The sequence below is a fragment of the Eptesicus fuscus genome, chromosome 18 (genome assembly GCF_027574615.1).
Source record: "Eptesicus fuscus isolate TK198812 chromosome 18, DD_ASM_mEF_20220401, whole genome shotgun sequence".
Classification (NCBI taxonomy): domain Eukaryota; kingdom Metazoa; phylum Chordata; class Mammalia; order Chiroptera; family Vespertilionidae; genus Eptesicus; species Eptesicus fuscus.
In genome coordinates, this window is record NC_072490.1 from 23,060,996 (window position 1) to 23,081,978 (window position 20,983).

The 20,983-nt window shown below is 37.6% G+C and overlaps 1 protein-coding gene across 1 annotated transcript in view; it reads left to right on the forward strand.

Annotated features, from left to right (window-relative positions):
• TBC1D5 (TBC1 domain family member 5) overlaps positions 1-20,983 on the forward strand; it is a 463,678-nt gene that overhangs the window by 16,144 nt on the left and 426,551 nt on the right. Inside the window, exon 2 of the mRNA XM_028129701.2 lies at positions 18,885-18,976. The gene's annotated coding sequence lies outside the window, so the exon portion shown is untranslated. The remainder of the gene's footprint in view (positions 1-18,884; positions 18,977-20,983) is intronic.

The window sequence follows — 20,983 nt, forward strand, 5'->3', positions numbered from 1 at the left end:
GCTCTCCTGCAGCCAGTGACTGCTATGTTCCTGAAATGTGATGGGGTGCAGTAATTTCCTGTAGAAATTTCCTTGAGAAAAATTTCCTGTATTCCTTAATGTAGTTTCTGATATTGAAGAGTGACAGATTTGCAGTGTGACATTTAATTTTAGTAAATATATCTTTTAAAATACCAAAATCCTGCATTTGAATAAGATTCACTTTACACATTGATTTTAATGTATATTTCTAATTTATTCTGATTATAAATGTGAGATTGGTGTTATTATTAGTGCTATTTTCTTTCTTTCTTTACAAAATCTCATCTGGGTTGTCTTACTCATACTCTAGTGGGATTTCTACTATATCATAAATGAGCAAGACAGAGTTTTTGTCCTTAAGGAGCCTCTGATCTACAGGCATTAAGTCATAATCCAAGGCCTAAGAAATAAGTTAAAGAGAGACACAAATACTATATTGAGGGAATGTAGAGGAAGAAGATATTTACTGTATTTTACTCAAAGGCATATATTTTTTACTCATTTCAATGTTTCTAAAATTGGCACATGTCTTACAATTTGATGGCATCTTAGACTTGAGGAAAATTATATTTTGAGAGAATAATAAAGGGGCATAGCTCTCCGAGGATGAGGAATTTAGTTAAGTGGAGAAAGTGCTAAGAAAAAGCACCTGGGTGAGAAAGCCTTGGTGTGCTAAAGGAATGATAAGTGCCTTTGGAAGGTTGTCATTTAGGGCTCAAGAATAACATAAGAAGTGACATTAGGTAGGTGGGTTGAATCCACTTCATAGTAGATTTTGAAGACGAAGCTGTGGAGAGGTGGAATTCTATTCTGTAGTAGGTGGGAAGCTACTGAGAGGTTTTGAGAAGGGGAAGTATGGTGCATATTACATTGAATTTCTTGACCCTATTTGGGAATATAATGCTAGAAGAGAGATTGAAGGAAGGGAAATTGTGATATTTTGAATTAGTGACTTTTAGCTGAAAGGAAAAGAAGGAAAGATGTTATGGAGGGAGGTAGAACTGACAGAAATTGGTGACTGACTGAATGTGGGGGGTGGAGTAGGTGGTAGTGAGGGCTAGATACCATAGTTACTAGTACTAGAGGCCCGGTGTACGAAATTCATGCACTTAGGGGGGTGGGGTCACTCAGCCTGGACAGCACCCTCTTGCAGTCTGGTGGGTCTGGGGTCCTCTTTCCACGGAGGTGGGAGAGGTTGCTGCCACTGCTGCTGCGCTTACCAGCTGTGAGCCCAGCTTCTGACTGAGCAGTGCTTCCCCTGTGGGAGCGCACTGACCACCAGGGGGCAGCTCCTGGGGTTGAGCATATGCCCCCTGGTGGTCAGTGAGTGTCATAGCGACTGGTCATTCCACCATTGAGTCGAAAACGGCTCTCCAACATCCCCTGAGAGGTCTCAGATTGCGAGAGGGCACAGGCCAGGCTGAGGGACCCCCACCGGTGCACTATCGGGGCCGGGGAGGGACATGGGGGGGTTGGCTAGCTGGGGAGGGACTGCAGGCGGGCTCCAGGGTGTGTCTGGCCTGTCTCAGTCCTGATCAGTCGGACTCCAGCAGCAAGCTAACCTACTGGTTGGAGCGTCTGCCCCCTGGTGGTCAGTGCACGTCATAGCAAGCAGTTGAGTGGACTTAGCTTATATCATTAGCATATTACGCTTTGATTGAATGGCCAACTGGACGACTGGACACTTAGCATAGTAGGCTTTTATTATGTAGGACTAGAGGCCTGGTGCTCGAAATTTGTGCACGGGGGGTACGGTAGGGGGGTCCCTCAGCCCAGCCTGAACCCTCTCGCAATCCAGGACCCCTCAGGGGATGTCCGACTGCCGGGATCGGGCCTAAACTGGCAGTCGGACATCCCTGTTGCAATCTGGGACCACTGGATCCTAACCACTCGCCTGCCTGCCTGCCTGCCTGCCTGATCGCCCCTAACCACTCTGCCTGCCTGCCTGATCACCCCTAACTGCCTCTGCCTGCCTGCCTGATCGCCCTAACCGTTCACCTGCCTGCCTGATCACCCCTAACCACTCTGCCTGCCTGATCACCCCTAACCGCTCGCCTGCCTGCCTGATCGCCCCTAACCACTCTGCCAGCCTGCCTGATCACCCTTAACTGCCTCTGGCTGCCTGCCTGATTGCCCCTAACCATTCGCCTGCCTGCCTGATTGCCCCTAACCACTCTGCCTGCCTGCCTGATTGCCCTTAACCTCTCGCCTGCCTGCCTGATCACCCCTAACTGCTTGCCTGCCTGCCTGATCGCTCCAAACTGCCTCTGCCTGCCTGATCGCCCCTAATTGCTCGCCTGCCTGCCTGCCTGCCTGATCGCCCATAACCACCTCTGCCTCGGCCCCCGCTGCAGCAGCTTCATCTGGAAGGATGTCCAGAAGGTCATTCAGCTGTCTGGTCTAATGAGCATATTACGCTTTTATTATTATAGACTAGAGGCCCGGTGCACAAATTCGTGCATGGTAGGGGTCTCTTGGCCTGGTTCGCGATTGGTGCCGATCGGCAATGTCTTGCCCAGTCCCATTCGGGGCCATCCGGAAGGAGGGACTGCGGGAGGTTGGCCAGCCACGGGAGGTTGGCTGTGGGAGCGCACTGACCACCAGGGGGCCAGCTCCTGCATTGAGCGTCTGCCCCCTGGTGGTCAGTGCACGTCCTAGCTACCGGCCAGTCATCCAGTCGTAATGGTCGCTTAGGCTTTTATATATATAGACTAGTGGCCCGATGCATGAATGAAGATTCGTGCAAGAATGGGCCTTTGTTCCCCTGGCTGCAGGCCACTGCCTTTGCTCTGGCCGGAGCAAACTTTCTGTTCCAGCCCGGAGCCACCTTTCTGCCTTCCCACGCTGCCCAGAGGCCCCAAGCGGCTGGGGTGGTGTGGAATGCAAGTGTCCCACCCCATCCCTGGCCGCTCAGCACCTGCATATGCAAATTAACCGTGCCATCTTTGTTGGGTTAATTTGCATAATCACTCCTGATTGGCTGGTGGGTGTCGCGAAGGTACGGTCAATTAGCATGTTACTCTTTTATTAGGTAGATGGGGGACTAGGACCAGTTAGCTGAGACAATGTGTATTGAAGTAGGAAAATACATTTGAACTTTGGGACTGTTGTGACACCTTCTGTCATGCATGTAGCAGGAAGTGGGGAAGTTCAGGTCTGGAAGGAGGAAAGTCAAGGCTGATGACAAAGATTTAGGAGATATCAGCTAGATAAGGTTATAATTTAATTCATTTTAGGGGATGGGATCTATGAAGAGAGTAAGAGAATAAAGACAATATCAGAGTGAGGAAGAACTCTCTGCATTTTTTAAATAGCTTTTTTGAGTCATAATTCACATACTAACCAATCCACTTATTTGAAAGTATACAATTTGCCCTAGTCGATTTGGCTCAGTGGATAGAGTTCGGCCTGCAGACTGAAGGGTTCCGGATTCTATTCTGGTCAAGGGCAAATGCCCAGGTTGCAGGCTTGATCCCCAGTGGGGGATGTGCAGGAGGCAGCGGATTAATGATTCTCTCTCATCATTGATGTTTCTATCTCTCTCACCCTTCCTCTCTGAAAGTGTACAATTCAATGGCTTTACGATATTCAGAATTGTACAACCATCACTACAATTGATTTTTGAACATTTTAATCACCCCTAAAATAAACTATGGTTTAGCCATAGGCTTTACTATTTCTACAAAATAGTCTGTTGGAAATGGTAATACTACCCAAGAATTGCATTGGATCTGTAGATCCCTTTGGGTAGTATTGCCATCTTAACAATATTAAATTTTCTATCCATGATCATGGGATGTCTTTTCATTTAAGTTGACTTTATTTAAGCAGTCTTGTAATTTTCAGTGTATATTTCACCTCTTTGACTAAATGTATTTCTAGGTATTTTATTCTTTTAGAGGCTTTTATAAATGGAAGAGCTTTCTTAATTTCCTTTTTGGTTCATTACAGTTATATAGAATCACAACTGATTTTTTCTTTTTTTCTTTTTGGTGTTGATTTTGTACCCTGCAACATTGTAGAAATTCTTTATTAGCTATAGTGGCTTCATTTCATTTTTGAATAGAGATAGTTTTACTACTTCTTTTCCAATTTGGATGCTTTTTTATTTTCTGATGTAGTTACTCTGACTAGAACATACAGTCATTGTTAACTTGTGGTGGTAAAAACAGGCATTCTATTCTTTTTCCTGATCTTAGGGGAAAAGAGTTCAGTCTTCCATCATTGAGTATCCTACTAGTTGTGGATTTTTCCTGAGTGCTGTTTCTGTTGAGTAAGTTTCCTATAATTCCTAGTTTTCTAAACTTTTTCTTATTTTTTATGAAAGGGTGATTTGGATATTAACTGCATTTTCTGCATCAATTGGTATGATTGTGCCTCCTCCCCCCTGCTTCCATTCTATTAATGTGTATTTTATTGATTGATTTTCTTTTTTTTTTTTTAAATATATTTTATTGATTTTTTACAGAGAGGAAGAGAGAGGGACAGAGAGTTAGAAACATCGATCAGCTGCCTCTTGCACACCCCCCACTGGGGATGTGCCCTCAACCAAGGTATATGCCCTTGACCGGAATCGAACCTGGGACCCTTGAGTCGGCAGGCCGACGCTCTATCCACTGAGCCAAACCGGTTACGGCTGATTGATTTTCTTATGTTGAATTCCTGGCATTCCACTTATATCATGGTATAAAATCCTCTTAAAATGCTGTTGGATTCTTTTGCTACAACTTTGTTGGTCTGTAGTTTTCCTTTCATGTGATGCTTTGTCTGTCCTTTGCATAAGGGTAATATTGGCTGCATAAAATAGGTTATTAAGTATTTTCCTCTTTGAAATTTTTTGGAAGAGTTTGGAAAGAATTGGTGTTAATTCTTTAAATGTTCGGTATAATTCATTGGTGAAGCCATATGGTCCTGGACTTTTCTTTGTTGGGAGGTTTTGGTTACTAATTCAATTAGTAGTTTAAGTCATTGAGATTTTTCAATTTCTTCTTGAGTTATTTTGGGTAATTTGTATTTCTAGGAATTTGTCCATTCATCTAGGTCAATGGTTGGCAAACTGCGGCTCGCGAGCCACATGCGGCTCTTTGGCCCCTTGAGTGTGGCTCTTCCACAAAATACCACGTGCGGAAGTGCACGTACAGTGCGATTGAAACTTCGTGGCCCATGCACAGAAGTCGGTTTTCGGCTCTCAAAAGAAATTTCAGTCGTTGTACTGTTGATATTTGGCTCTGTTGACTAATGAGTTTGCCTACCACTGATCTAGGTTATCTAATTTGTTGGCATTCAGTTGGTTCACAGTATTTTCTTACAATACTTTTCATTTCTCTAAGGTCTATAGCAATGTTTCCACTTTTATTTAAGCTTTTAGTTATTTGTGTCTTCTCTTTTTCTTTTTTCCTAGCTAAAGGTTTGTCCATTTTATTAATAGTCTCAAAGAACAACTTTTGGTTTTGTAGATCCTCTATTGTGTTTATCACTGATCTTGATTATTATTTTTTCCTTCTGGTAGCTTTGGGTTTAGTTTGCTCTTTTTCTTGGTTCTCAAGGTGTAAAGTTAGGTTATTGATTTGAGATCATCTTTTTAACGTAGGCATTTGCAGCTATAAATATCCATCTGAGAACTGCCATCACTGAATCCCATAAGTTTTGATATGTCTCATTTGTTTCCATTCATCTCTAATTTCTGATTTCCCTTATGATTTCCACTTTTACCAATTGGTTGTTTAAGACTATTAATTTCAACATATTTTGAGATTTCCTTTTGTTATTGATGTCTAGCTTTATTCCATGTGGTCAGAAAATATACTTTGTATGATTTTAGTCTTTTTAAATTATTGAGACTTACGTTGTGTTATTGATCTTCTTTTAGATGTCCTTTCCATTATTGAAAGTAGGGGATTGAAGTCTTCACCTATTATTATACTAGTAGAACTGGTTATTCTTTAATTCTGTTGGGTGTTCTCCATTGACATTATAGTAATTACTGATAAGGAAGCACCTCTGCCATTTTGTTTTTTTTTGTTTTCTGTATGTCTTATACCTTTTGACCCTCATTTTCTCTATCACTGTCTTTTTTGTGTTTAATTAAATTTTGTAGTCAATCATTTTAATTCCTTCCACTTTTCCTTTTGTGTATAGTTTTAGATATTTTTTTGTGTGGTTACCAGGAGGATGGCTTAACATTTAAAATTTATAATAATGTAGTTGAAATGGATACCAACTTAATTGCAACAGCATACAAATTTCTGCTCCTGAAATACCTCAGTTCTCCTATCTTTTATGTTGTCTTGTTACAAATTACATCTTTATACATTGTATGTCAATAACAGAGTTATAATTCTTAAATGAAAAATGAGGTTACAAATCAAAAATATAACAGTGGCCTTTATGTTTTCTATGAATTTATCTTCACTGGAGATCTTTATTTCTTCATATGGCTTTGAGTTTCTTTGTAGTGTTTTTTTTTTTTGTTTTTTTTTCATTTAGACTTAAGGACTCCTTTTAGCATTACTTGTTGGACAGGTGTAGTGGTAAACTAATATTTATTTCTTTTATAGTTGTAAAATCTCTCAAAAAACAGCTCACCTATGAATTCTATTTACAGCTTCATCGCCATTCAGATTTCATAGTTCTTAGTAGAGCATGCACTTTGTTTTCAATTCTTCCTATCGAGGAAGTTAGCTTGGCTTCTTATGGAGAGGAGTGTAACTGTTTTTTATGTATTTCTTGTTTAGTTTACATGTATAGTTGTGGAGAAGCTCTATTGACTGTCATTGACCACTAAATTTGTGCTTAATTCACAAAAGTGAAAGCCATCAGAAAGAACTCCAACAACTGTCTATTTGGTTTTACCTGATTATGCGTATTAGAATATATAGGAATAATTGGGACTTCAACAGAAAAATGAAGTATTTCTCCTACTTAAACATTTTGTTGCATAGGTTTTCTTATTGTTGGTTGTAAAAGTCTTTGAATATAGTAGTTTAATTGTTTCAGTAACTATTTTGGAAATTAAATTTAGGTATGTAAGTGCTTCTAGGAACTTAACTTATAAAATGTACTTTCAAGTTTTAACTAACATTTCTAAATAAGTTACACTTAACTGTGAAAATTTTTATATATGTTCTTGAAGAGAGAAAATCGATACAGTATTATAGCTAATAGATTCTTTTTAGAACACAAAGATCTGTTTTTGGTAAAATACATTGACAGTAGAACAAAGTGGAGATAGTGTATGACCTATAATTTTTTTCTTAGTGAGATAAAAATAAGTGTCTCAAATACAGTGTAATTAAAAGTTATTATAACTACTTATGATTTCTTTGAATTTAATTATCTCAAATTAAATAAATTAAAATTGCATTTATATTTATGTAGAAGTCTATAATTTTTAAACAAAATGCATTTATCAAAAATTATTCCAAAGTTTAGAAAACCCACTAATTTACATTTAAAAACTTAAAAAATAACCTTTAGTTAATGATTTTTATTTACCTTTGTTAGAGAGAAGTTAAATGCAAAAATAATAACCTATATCTCTTCATATGTAGATGTCAATCCAATTCAAAAGGTGACTGAAAATGAATGACTTTATTGAAAAAACTGCAGTTCTTAAATTTTAGATTAGATATAATTTTTTAATTTTATACAAATTATAAAAATGGCTCAATTATAAAATTCATAAAGATAATTTAAATTCAGAATAATTCAATTTAATTTAAGATAATTTAAGCTCAAATGTATAATTATAAATAGCTCGACTCCTTAACTATATGGAATTTGAAATGTCATATAACCTTTTTAGATAATTTTCCTAATTAGGTGAGAACAAGGCCTGAACTATCTCCATTTGATTTTCTTGCTAATATTTGCAATTTAGTACTAGAGTTAATCCTTAATTGCTGAAAAAGAGTTGTCTATAACATGGTTACCAATTATTTTTCTATAATACAATATGTAATAAATGTTAAGGATGAACTATTCAAGAAATACATGTTAAAAAGTTTTAAAGTAACAGCTTACTAGTGCTGTATGTGTGTTTGTGTAGAGGTAGAGTTGATTTTTGGTGTATTCAATGTTGATGGAAAAGAATAGCTGATTAAACCTAGACACTAATTAAATTAGTTTTCCTTAAGGTATAAAATGTGCGCTCTTCCAACAAAGGCCTGAAGGTCTGGTGTGAGCAGTAGGGCAAGACCCTTTTTAGCACTGTTACTTGAGGAACTAATATAATCATGCTACATTCTTTTCAGACTGAATTTTAGTAAGATCATATGGAATGGGACAAATTAATACAATTATTTTAAAATAATACTCAGTGCCAAAGAAAATTAATGATTACTATTAGCAATTTTGTGTTCTATTCCCTGACTTATATCTGTATGTGTTCATTGTCTCCTGGAGCATTACTAGGGGTGTTTTTGTGGGAAAGCTTATAATTCTTTGACTTAAGATGTTAATCTTCAGATATCAATGATTTTAGTTATTAGAGTTTCCCTGTAATAAACTCAACTCTTCTTTTGACAAATACAGAGGTGAATTAGTAGACTTCTCTCTCTGCAATTTTAAGCCATTTTGAAATGTTTATGATAAAGAATTTTGGCTTTGTGGTTTTTTAAATTATGGATGGAATAAGAAAACTTTGCAGTTCGCTTTAACTTAAAAATATATTTTAAAAGTACATTAATTTTTAATGTTAGTGGTATCTTACTTAAAAACTTGTTTATTCACTTTCATGTTTTAAGTAGAAATCAGGAAGTACCAGTGGAAAGTTTACAATTATAGGAACCTTTTCTATATATGAATGTGTGTATATATGTAGGTATCTTTTTTCCCCTTGGGTCTTGAAATATAACTATGTAGGCATCTTTTTAAAGCCTGCATTTTTCTCTCCACAAGAACAATTGCAGCAGCTAAGAAGAATACATACAAATGTGATTATAACTTTGGGTAAAAACTCAAAAGGAACCCTACTGGAATGGGTTGGTGGTTAATTAAACTTGATGTGGGCTGTCCAATTTTAAATTATAAGGCCTCATGTTCTCATAGTTAGACCATGTATCTGGCTAAAATAATGTCTTTCCCCGTCCCCCCCCCCCCCACTTCAAATTTAACCATAAATTTCCAGCTTACATCCATCTTTATTTTAAGCCACCAAGTTAAGATGTTTTGTGTTTTTTATCTGCTCAGGCATTAACTTTGAATCAATGTAGCTATGGAGTAGTTTGGAGAAGAATTTCTCTTATTTAAGGATGTTGCCCCCTGAGCTTTTAAAAATGGCTTGAACTTTTGATTCTTCATGGTTACGTGTGTATGTCAATTTTTGCCTTGCTCAGCTGTTATTTATTTTTAGCTGATGGAAGTTTAAATTGCTCAGCCCAGTTTTTTCCCTATATTTAAATTCCTTTTCCATATCCTTAGAAGTAGCAACATATGACTCTTATGAAGATTGAATGAGCAACTAAAACTTTTTAAATATTGGTAAATCGTTTGAATTTAGCAACACTGCTTTAAGTAGGTTAAATGATCATTTCATCTAGTTTATTTGCTATGTATGCCTAGTGATTGTCCTTCCAATATCATATGATAGGCATGGGATATGATGCTAAGAAGCAGCACTTGATTAGATTTTGGATATCTTTTTATATTGTTACATTCAGTTTACATATTTTTTGGTGTATTTTCTGATGTTGTTCTTCATGCTCTTTCATTTTCCAAGCTTTTAGCCATAATTATATTTGTTCTGTTGTAAAACCTGCATCCCATAAAGTTACTGTGATGCCATAATTTGTTTTGCCAGGTAGGTTTGAATATACCTTTGCTTTCACTAGATATCTGAACATGGTCTTTTAAATGATCTGCATTTAGAAATAAAAGAATTTGTTCTGCTTTTAGAGTAGCTATTTTCAACCAGTGTGCCACAGGGACTTTTAAATGTGCAATAACTAACTATTTAGTTAGGGGCTCTGGCCTCTTTTCCCTTAGATTGTCAAATAAAAAAATGACATCAGCCCATACAACAGTCTGGTGTGAATGAATAAAAATTACACCTTTTTTTGTGTGTGTCAGATCGGCAAAAAACATCTTAACTTTTTGGTGTGCCACAGAATTTTAGTAATTAGTTTATGTATGCCACGAGATGAAAAAGGTTGAAAATCACTGGCTTAGAAGAGTTGATAGGTAAAGTATGCTGAAGTATTACATAGCTTACCTAACATTGAAAGGACAGTTAATAAATTTGAAATCTGGTTCATTTCAATATAACTCAAAATATATTCAGCTCTGCTAATACAAAATTGTAATTTTTTGTTTTACAAAGTTACACATTAGAAAATAACTAATTTAATAAACTAAACACAGTTTTGGCTGTCTGAACAGTGTTTCCAATCCACTGGGAGTGGAAATCATTAGCTCTTGAAGCTTGGTCTCTACTAACTTTCTTTACTAAGTCCACTTGGCTGTATGTTATTTATTTACAGTACATCCAGTTCAAGTTCTAAAATGACAGAAAATGCTGATCTGGGATTGTGTTGCAATAGTTGTGGTAGATGTTTTCTTGCTTGTTAGACTGTCTATCTGTGCCTTCTATTAGTTAGGATAATTTTTAGCTATTATCTATTCAAATATTACCTATACAGTCTTTTAAACATTCTTTTCTAATGCTGATCTATTTGTATTTTAGATCATTGCTACTCAAAGTGTGGTCTTCAGATTAGTGCTGATCTGCAAACTGACTTTATTGATCTGTAATGAGTTAAGGACAGAAATTCAAAGCAAGCATTTAGAAACTTTTGTAGCAACTTGATATTATTACCATGACATCTAAGGACATGGTTTATAAAAAAAGAAATTCACTTTTATTACATTTTACAGATTTTTTTTCTGCAGTGGATTGACAATTTAAAAAAGGGTTCTTCATTTCAGATAGTTTCAGCAGTATTTTGTTAGACTTCCTCATTCTATTTTTTTTGTATCTCCTAACTGCTTTTACGTTTTCTTTGTCTCTCTTAACGGCATTTTGGATAAATTTTAAGTGTCTTTCTTTCCACCTACTAATTATTTATATTGACTCTACAGTTTAACTTTTACACTGAATTTAACATTTTACCAGTGTTTTTTATGTCTTGAAGTTTTATTTAATTTATACATGTATGTATATTTTAAGCATTTCTATTGCTCAAAACATCCTTATTGTACAATCTTTCCAATAATTGAGGAATCTGCAGTCTAATTTGTCTCATGTTTGTGCTGGCTGTCATTCATTGTGTCTGATATCCTGACTTTTTTTTTTTTTTCATTTGAGATGAGTTTTTTGGAAAGTTGCTGGACATTTTGAGGTCTGGATTGAAATTATTTTCTTTTACCAGGAGTTTGCTTATGCTTTCCACAGATACCTGTGGCACTAACAGTTTAAGAGCAGTTTAAATGACATCTTCATAGGAGACTTATTGGTTATATACATGGTGTGAATTTAATATAAGAACCTTTGTGATGGTTTCCCTTTGTGATTAAGTGTCAAGAGAATTGATGAAACATTCCTGAAAGCACAAAATCATAGAGATGGATCACAGATTAGAGTTTGCCAGGGGTTAGGAATGGTGGGGGTGAGGGCTAAGTATGATTATAAACAGGTAATAGGAAAAAGATCTTTTTGGCACTTTTTTGCTGTTAACATGATGTAGGTGTGTTTCCTTTTGGTAGACTTCTTTAGAGTCTATTTCCTGAGCCTTGTGTAGCCATCAAAAGGTAAGCCCAGTTTTGCCAGTGCTAGGCACATACTCTCAGGACAAAATTTGGTTTCTAGGTTTGCTTATTCTACTTTGTTTTGTTTATAGCTTATGAGGAGACTGTACTTTCTTGTTATCTAAGCAATTCATTAAAGCAGATTTTTCCCACTAAAATTTAAAAATTGTATCTAACAGTATTAAGGTATCTAGACTGTCATACTGCTGGAAATCAGTATTTCCATCTATCTGTACGTCAGTTTTAGCAAATATGTTGCTATTTTGTGCCTCAGTTCTCTTATATTTGTTATTATAATAAACCATTTTTCTTTATCTCTTTGGTCTATCAGATGTCTAGTGTAAACCCATCACAGTATGCACCCAGTTATCCAGTTATCTTTATTAGTCTTATTTCCTGCTATTCTTTCACTAGCCCTATTATGATTTATTACACTTATATTGTAGCCACCATTCTTTCACTCATGTCATTTCATCCTGGTTAAGTTCTGCCTCTCTTGTGGACTCCAACAGTTCCATCTAGCACCATTGACATTTTGAGCTGAATAATTCATTTTTGTTGGGGGGCTGTTCTATGCATTGTAGGATGTTAGCAGCATCCTTGTCCTCTACCCACTAGATGCAAATAGTATCTTCCATTTGCAACACCAGACATTGCCACACATCCTTTATTTTGGGCATGGGGAGCAATATCTTCCATGATTGAGAACTACTGTTTTAGAACTGTGTGAATTTGGTCTCCATTGAAGATCCTTGTTTGATTATCTCTGCCTGTGGCTCTACCTTGTGGCATATACTGTCTGGATTGTACATTTTCCACTTACTACATTTGCTTGTGCATTTCTTTCTTCCCTCTCTGCCCTGTGTGTGTGTGTGTGTGTGTCGCACGTGCACATGTCTGATTTTCCCAAGTTCTAGATGTATTTTACTTTTTTGTTTATTTGCTATTTTTTGTCAACCCTATATACTTGTTAGTAGTTTCAAATATATCAGTTGCTTGCTCTTTTCCTTATTTATCCACTTTTATGTGGTAGTAATGGGGGTTTGAAAAATGAAATCATTCTAGAAAATGTGGAGAACTTTGAGGCATTCTAAATTCTAACATTCTACTAATGATAATCATGAGGCTTGCAGATAATAGAGTTAATACCAATGTAATGGTAGTATGTATACCCAATAATAATGGAAAATTTAAGATAGCATAAGATAGTCATAAAGATAAGGATGTAATTTCTGTTAGATGTATCCATTATATAAGTAAACAGAAAAATGTGCAGAGGAGTAGAAATAAAAAATAGACTGAGAAATACAGAAAATGGAAGGATTTGTAGAAGCTTGAAGTAGGAATGATTAGTTCTACAGAGTGAGATGAGCAAAGTAATATATCGAGGTGAATTGTTAGGAATGATGGATGTAGCATCTCGTTAGGAGTGACTTGTATAAAGCTGACAGATGTGATATGTGAATATTAGTAAGTTGAAAAGAAGTTCAGAATAGAGAGGTTAGCTTTTTCTTACCAACTAAAAAGAAACATGTATTTTTTGTGCCAGTTGGGAAAGATATAACTCAGTTATAGATTTTCCTCCACCTTTAAAAAATTATCAGCAAATTCCAAGTAATAATATAAATTGAAGCTTGAATTTAACTACTTTTTATAAGGTGCTCCTCCTCTAGGCCAAATTTTCATGAAAAATAATCATAAGCTCAATATGTGTTCATTATAAAGAAAGTAGAAAGTAATGAAAAGTATAGGGAAAGTGAAAGTTAGTTACAGATCCCAAAGCCTAAACCACTATTTTCATTTAGGTCAATTCTATTCTCTTGATTTTTAGTTGGTCTTAGTCTTTCTCTCTGGATATAGAAATGATGTATGTATAAATATATACTGTATGTATATAGATGTGTGTGTGTGTTTGTATGTATGCACATTTATATAAAATGGGTTATTTTTATATGAAATGTTCTATGGCCTGTCCTTTTTCATTTAATATTATGAGCATTTCTCCATATGTATGTGTTTGTATATATGTATATTTATATAAAATGGGTTATTTTATATGGAATGTTTTATAGCCCGTTCTTTTTCAATTAATGTTAAGAATACTTCTTTTTATCAGTAAAATTCTTGAAAATGATATTAAGTGACTACATAGCATTCTATTCTGAGTTTATCCCCAAATTTATTTAAGTATATTGTTAAACATTTAGGTTTTTCTTTCATATATGTGTTACACACAAATATAAACACACACATGTATGCACATCCTATCTAATAAAAGAGCAATATGCAAATTAGCCATCACTCCACTACACCCACAAGCCACGTCCACCACCCAATCAGGAGCGAGTATGCAAATTAACCCAACCAAGGTGGCTGCAGCCACGGAGCGAGCAGGAGGCTTGGGTTTCTCTGGCAATGAAGGAAGCCAGGCTTCCTGCACACCCTGGTCGGCCCAGGCCTCCACTCAAGGCTACAAAGTTTCAATTATAGAAGATAAATAAATCCCAACAAAAATGGCGGCAGCCACGGAGCTGGAGAGAGCAGGAGGCTAGGGTTTCCCCCAGCGATGGAGGAAGCCAAGCTTCCGCAGCCCTGGCCTGCCTTGGCCTCCGCTTAAGGCTACAAAGTTTCAATTATAGAAGATAAATAAATGCCAACAAAAATGGCTGCGGCCATGGAGCAAGCAGGAGGCTTGGCTCCGCTAAAGGCTACAAAGTTTCAATTATAGAAGATAAATAAATCTCAGATACCAGGGCCTCTGCTTGGGTTGTGGCCGGCCTGCAAACCACTATAGGCCCCTTGCCCAGGCCTGCAAACCACTATAGGCCCCTTGCCCTACCGGGATCGGGGCTAAACGGGCAGTCGGACATCCCTCAAGGGGTCCCAGATTGGAGAGGATACAGGCTGGGCTGAGGGACACCCCCTCTCCCCCCCATGCACGAATTTTGTGCACCGGGCCTCTAGTATACATATAATTGACAGTGAACACTCTAATGAAAAATTTTGAGTACATTTTCTCTGAAGAGTTGTAGCCTCTGTTGCAGTCTGGCTCTTATATTTTGCCCTGCAAAATTTATTCTACTTGTCTTCCTTAGTAAAAAGAACCCTGATTCTATGGGCATTATTACTAATGTTAGAGACTACAATTCCTATCCTTCCAAGTGGTTAAGTGTGGCCAAAACACCATATTGTGGTTTATACTCTGTATCCTGAAATATAAGAGTTAGAAGTGAGCAGGGTGGGCCTTTCTTTCCCCTTTCTTTTTCTGCTGCCTGCAATGTGAATATGTTAGCTGGAGTTCTCATGGCCTTCTTGGAGTATGAGCCAACTTTGAATAGAACAGTATGTGGCGGAACAAAAGATTGGAAGGAACTTTGGCTCCTGATATTGGAGCTGCCACACCAGCCTTTGATTGTCTACCTCGGGACAGTTACATGGGAGAAATTCTCTCCTTTTGTTTCTTACCCTCTTATATTATTATTAGAGGCCCAGTGCACAAAATTTGTGCTCTGGCAGGGGGGCCCTCAGCCCAGCCCGTGCCCTCTCGCAGCCCAGGACCCCTCACTCCTTACCACCCACCTGCTTGCTCCTTACCATTTGGCTCGCTGCTCCTTAGTGTTGTCTTGGAGGCAGGAGAAGCTCCCATCACTGCCATTGCGCTTGCCAGCTGTGAGCCCGGGTTCTGGCTGAGCAGCGCTCCCCCTGTAGGAGCGCACTGACCACCAGGGAGCAGCTCCTGCATCGAGTGTCTGCCCCTTGGTGGTCACTGCGCATCATAGCAACTGGTCGTTCTGGTTGTTCTGCTGTTAACGGTCACTTAGGCTTTTATTATATAGACTAGAGGCCCGGTGCACGAATTAGTGCACCAGTGAGGTCCCTTGGTCTGCCCTGCGGGATTGGGCCAAACCCGGCTCTCTGATATCCCCCGGGAGGTCCTGGATTGTGATAGGGTGCAGGCCAGGCTGAGGGACTCCACCGGTGCATGATCAGGGCCGGGGAGAAATGCGGGAGGTTGGTCAGCTGGGAGGGACCGCAGGAGGGCTCCAGGGTGTGTCCGGCCCATCTCGCTCAGTCCCTATCGGCCAGATCCCAGCAGTAAGCTAATCTACCAGTCGGAGCATCTGCCCCGTGGTGGTCAGTACACGTCATAGCGACTGGTCATCTAGTCAACTGTCTGCCCCCTGATGGTCAGTGCACATCATAGCGAGTGGTTGAGCAGACTTAGCATATCATTAGCATATTACACTTTGGTTGAACTTCTGACTGGTCCACCGGGCACTTAGCATATTAGGCTTTTATGATGTAGGATAATATTGTTATTTAAATTTTCTTTTTTGCTGGGGAAGGATATGACCTAATTGTGTCTGATTAAGGATACCATTGTTTAATGTTCTATGTAGTAAGGTGGTAGGTCAAATATAAAGAAACATGCATTGTGTCATGGTAGATTGTTGATCCAGGTTGAAACCAAAACCTACTTAGAGACTAGACAGAGATGACTTGTTATTGAAAAGAAAGTACTTGAAATGATACATAATTTCTGGAGCTCTTTGATAATCATAATACTGAAACTTGTCTCAAGTGCTTTTACTAATTATCTATATATATAAAAAGCCCATTGCCATAACGCCTAAATGCTGTAAATACCAGGAGAATTGATGGGTCTCGCTGGCGTGGCAGGTCTGGGGTCCTGCCTCGCATGGCGGATGTGGGGTCTGGGCTCCTGCCCCTGCAGTGGCGCTGGGGTCCTACCTGCAGCAGTGCGGTGGGTCTGGGGTCCTGCCGGCACAGTGGGTCTGGGGTCTCACGCGATTTTGAGATATTTGCCTCTAGTCACAAATATTCTTTCAGGAAACACTTGATAGCTTTAACACCCTCCCCCCAAATCTCACAAACCATTGAAGATTATATATTATGGTTTATCAGAATAATCTCTTCAAGCCCTATGAATTTTTGTTAACTATCTTCCTTGTCACTTTTACCAGGTTAACTCATAGATATGACTTTTAATGATCTCATACTAACTTTATTGGAATAATTTTAATAAATGAAATAAAAAACTTTTGTAACTGTAGACTTACATTTTAGTATTGATTCTAAGAAAGCTATTCATAACTTCAGTTAAAAATTGAAGTTATTTTAATGAGCAATTTTAGGTTTAAAGAATAATTGAGCAAAAAGTACATAGAGTTTCCATATGCCCATTTTTTCAAGAATACACATTTTCATCTAGGGTATTCCACTGCATATAATATTATACATATTTAAAAAAAAACACATTTATATCCCTGAACCAAATCTGTGTTATTTTATAATAGGAAATTCATACAATGTAACAATCATTTTTTTCTAATCCAGGTTTTCCACCCACAACACTATTAATGTTTTAGGCCAGATAATTCCTTATTTTGGGGGCTGTCCTGTACATCGAGGATGTTTAGCATCATTGTTGATCTCTATCTACTAGGTACTGATAATATTCCCCAGTTATGACAACCAAAAGTGTCTCCAGACATTGCCAACTTCCCTGGAGGTGGAGGGTGAGAACCATTGCTGTAATCAATTTATGATTCTCTAGGATTTGGTGCATTTTGTAGGTTGGGCTCAAAATAAGGGTCTGTAGTTGAGCAAACCTTCACAGGGAATTGGTGTAGGCAAAGTTAGAATCTTCCCTGCCACTGGGGGTCTTACTTGAGTCCCAGTTTTCTTGACTACAAAAATGGTGAAATATTACTCAACTTAAAAGGTTGTTTTGACAATTCATTGAGATAAATTATATAAAATACTTTGATTAATGTTAGTTTCCTTCTCTTCAAGTGTGCTACATTGTTTGGATTTATTCTCTTAAATTTGTCAAAAACTCATTACAAAGTTCTTATTTCTATGGGGAAACTAATCATACATAGTTTGGGATCTAAAATTTATGGGTTTCCAGAGTACTATACTGTAGATGGTTAAAAACTTTAAATAAATGTTCAATGAAGACTGATTTATGAGGTCAATTTTGTTTTGACTCTTTGTGGTATTCTAATTATATTGTCCCTACATTTAAATTGTAATAGTTAAATGATCTCATGTGTTTTTTCAAGGACTTTGAGCTTCTCAAATTGAGGATAGCATTAGATGTCAGCCAGTCACTTTTTTCTTTTGAAGTTTTTGTCTTCATGTCTGAAATCCTGCCTATTTTAACAGCTTGAGTGTCAGCTCTAAAAGAGGAAGCTGGCCTCTGTCAGCTTGTACTTGGTTCATTAAAGACTTCTACAAACTTGACATAGTTTTCAAGTAATAATGGCCACATCCCATTGCTACTTTGTAGAATTAAAAAACACTAGAGGCCCGGTTCACGAATTCGTGCATGGGTGGGGTTCGGCCGGCCCAGCCCTTATCGGGGTGATCAGGGTTGGGCCGGCTGGGGGAAGGGGCCGCAGGAGGTTGGCTGGCCGGCCCTGCCCCCACCCCTGATCGAGCCACTTGGCTGGCCGCAGTGCGTGTCAGAGACCGGTCGTTCCAGTCATTCTGGTCGATTGGCTTTTATATATATACTAGTGGCCCAGTGCATGAAATTCATGCACGGGGGTGGGGGGGTCCCTCAGCCTGGCCTGCACCCTCTCCAACCTGGGATCCCTCTTGCAATCCAGAACCACTGGCTCCTAAGCGCTCACCTGCCTGCTTACCTGATGCCCCCAACTTCTCTCCTGCCTGCCTGATGCCCCTAACTGCTCCCCTGCTGACCTGATGGCCCGAACTGCTCTCCCCTCCTTGTCTGATCCCCCTAACTGCCTATCTGCACTCCCCTCCTGGCCTAAACCCCCTAACTGCCTATGTGCTCTCCCTTCCTGTCCGCGCCTTCAGACCCCGGAGCAGGAGTGCTGAGAGCTCTCTGCCGAGGCCCCGCCCCCGTCCTGACGCCCCCCTCCAGCCTCATGTCCCTGTGGCTCAAGTCCCCACCCCTGTCCCCGCCCATCAGCTCCTGTGCTTGCGCACCTTTGACCTGTCGTGACTGGGACACCTTTAGGACCACTTAGCATATTTCCTCTTTATATATATAGATAGATTGTTCCCTAGTGAATGAAATGCCGTCTGTAATAATTAAGGTTATTCTTACTGTTCTACTCCTGCAGAAAATTTTCAAAGACTTGGTGAAGGAAGACTTTGTGGATGAAGAAGACTTTTCTAATAGGAAAACGATCAAAAGCTGCAGCACTATTATACTGTAAGTATTGCTTTGGAAAAAAAGTCTCTAAGTTAAGAATATTTTAAGTATTCAGTTGTTTTGGGGGAAATATGTTAGGCAAAAATATTATATGTAAAATATAGAAGAGGATATATTATAATTATGTTAATAATTTATAAGACGCAATCCTATGCAGTCTTTTAAAAATTGAAAATATGTTCTTATGTATTGAGATGAGAATTTTACCAATAGCATTGAAAAATACTTCTAATTCTAACAAGGGTTGATCTAGTTTGTGTACATTTGCTTATTTAAAACTATCAGAATCCAGAAAATCATTGTAGTTTTGTAGGTTTGTGATTTGTTTGGGTGAGTTATTGTTTAGGTTATTTTGCAGAATTATTTATTTGCTGATTTATTTATGTATTTCATTATTTATTTATTTGATTATTTAGTAAATTATTTATCTGATGAATTATTAATACATCTTCATGACATGCTTTAAATTATTTATAACTTAATTTTGAGTTTATTGCTTTTAGACGCTGCATTGTTACTGACTAGTTTTGATTTTTTTCTTTGTGGTTCTTTAAAATTAAAGTATTAGCTCCAAGGCAAAAGTATATTCATTGCAATGCCCATGGATTAAAAAAAAATAATATGGTAGAGATAAACTTTTAGTTATGCTTTGTTTAGCTTCAAATTTACCTGTTTAGGGTTATCAATGATATAATGTTCATTTGTGTGTGCATGCATACTCATTCTAGAGTCACTTACAAATTAATAATATAGCCTATCATCTCTCAACCAATTAAATATCTAAACCACAGTCCACATTACCCTTTGTGTCTCTAAAAGACAGGCTGTATTTCTTACTTGCTTTAGAATAAATAATGGAGTCCTAGTTATTTTATTTTAGTGGCAAATCTATTTTATAACTGGAATATTTTAGGAAAGTTCAGAGAAATGAAGTCCAACTTAGATTTGGATCCCTGAGATATAAATTTGACTGATGTTGCCTTTGTTTTTTAAATCCCCATTAAATGTGTATTTGAAAAACAGCCTGATGTTTATATAGATTTTATATCGGTCATAGTAACATATTTATTTCATATCATCTCTCTTATGGAAAGTTTCAAGCTACTTTATTTTAATGAACTAAAATGGTTAAGGGTCTTTATAAACGCAAGCTATGGTATCTTGGACTTTAGATAATAATTCTCTTATGTAAAGTTTCTATTTTTATCCAAATAAGGTATATCTTCTATCTTCTGACTCTATCATAAGATAGTGTAGTCATTCAGGCTTGCTTGTTGAATGGGTTTAATGAATAGGTTAAATAGTTGTTTGGATAAAAGAGTGTCATGTGCACAACATAGACTTTGTGTTTGCTTACAGTGAATTACTGTCTACTGTACAGTTTTTAACATATCAGAGAGAAGTAGTATTGTGCATTACTTGTTATGATCTGTTGAAATATAGTGAAAATGGCCTCTGTAGACAGGTTGCATTGTAGAATTGTAAATTATGCATATTTATATCCAAATTTCTTATTTTGAAATATTGAATATATGAATGTTTAATTAGAATATTGCTTTAGTATCTTCATGTACTTGCCATAAAGGAAGCGGTTTCATTTGCATACATGGGTTTAAACATATGTGTAATTGTACATATCAATTACTTTTCTGTTCTAGAGATGAACAACCACAAATACTGTTATATATGGAATTTTATTTTAAAAGCTGCTTCAGTATGCCAGTGTGGACTTCTTTAGAAGAAAAAAGCTTCCTTTTCCAGTGTTGAATAAGATCTATATTAGTTGTCATTATCATATACACAGCCCACACTATTAACAAGTATTTGTGGACTATTGCCTGTGTCATCTTAGTGATCTCTCATTGGGAGATACACATATGTGTGCACACACATATGCACACACATGTGAAATTTCTTCTGACATCAAAATAAAATTTTAGGACTTATTTTTGGAAAGAGACATTAATGGAGGTCATTGTAATAATAGCTAGCATTTATTAAACACTT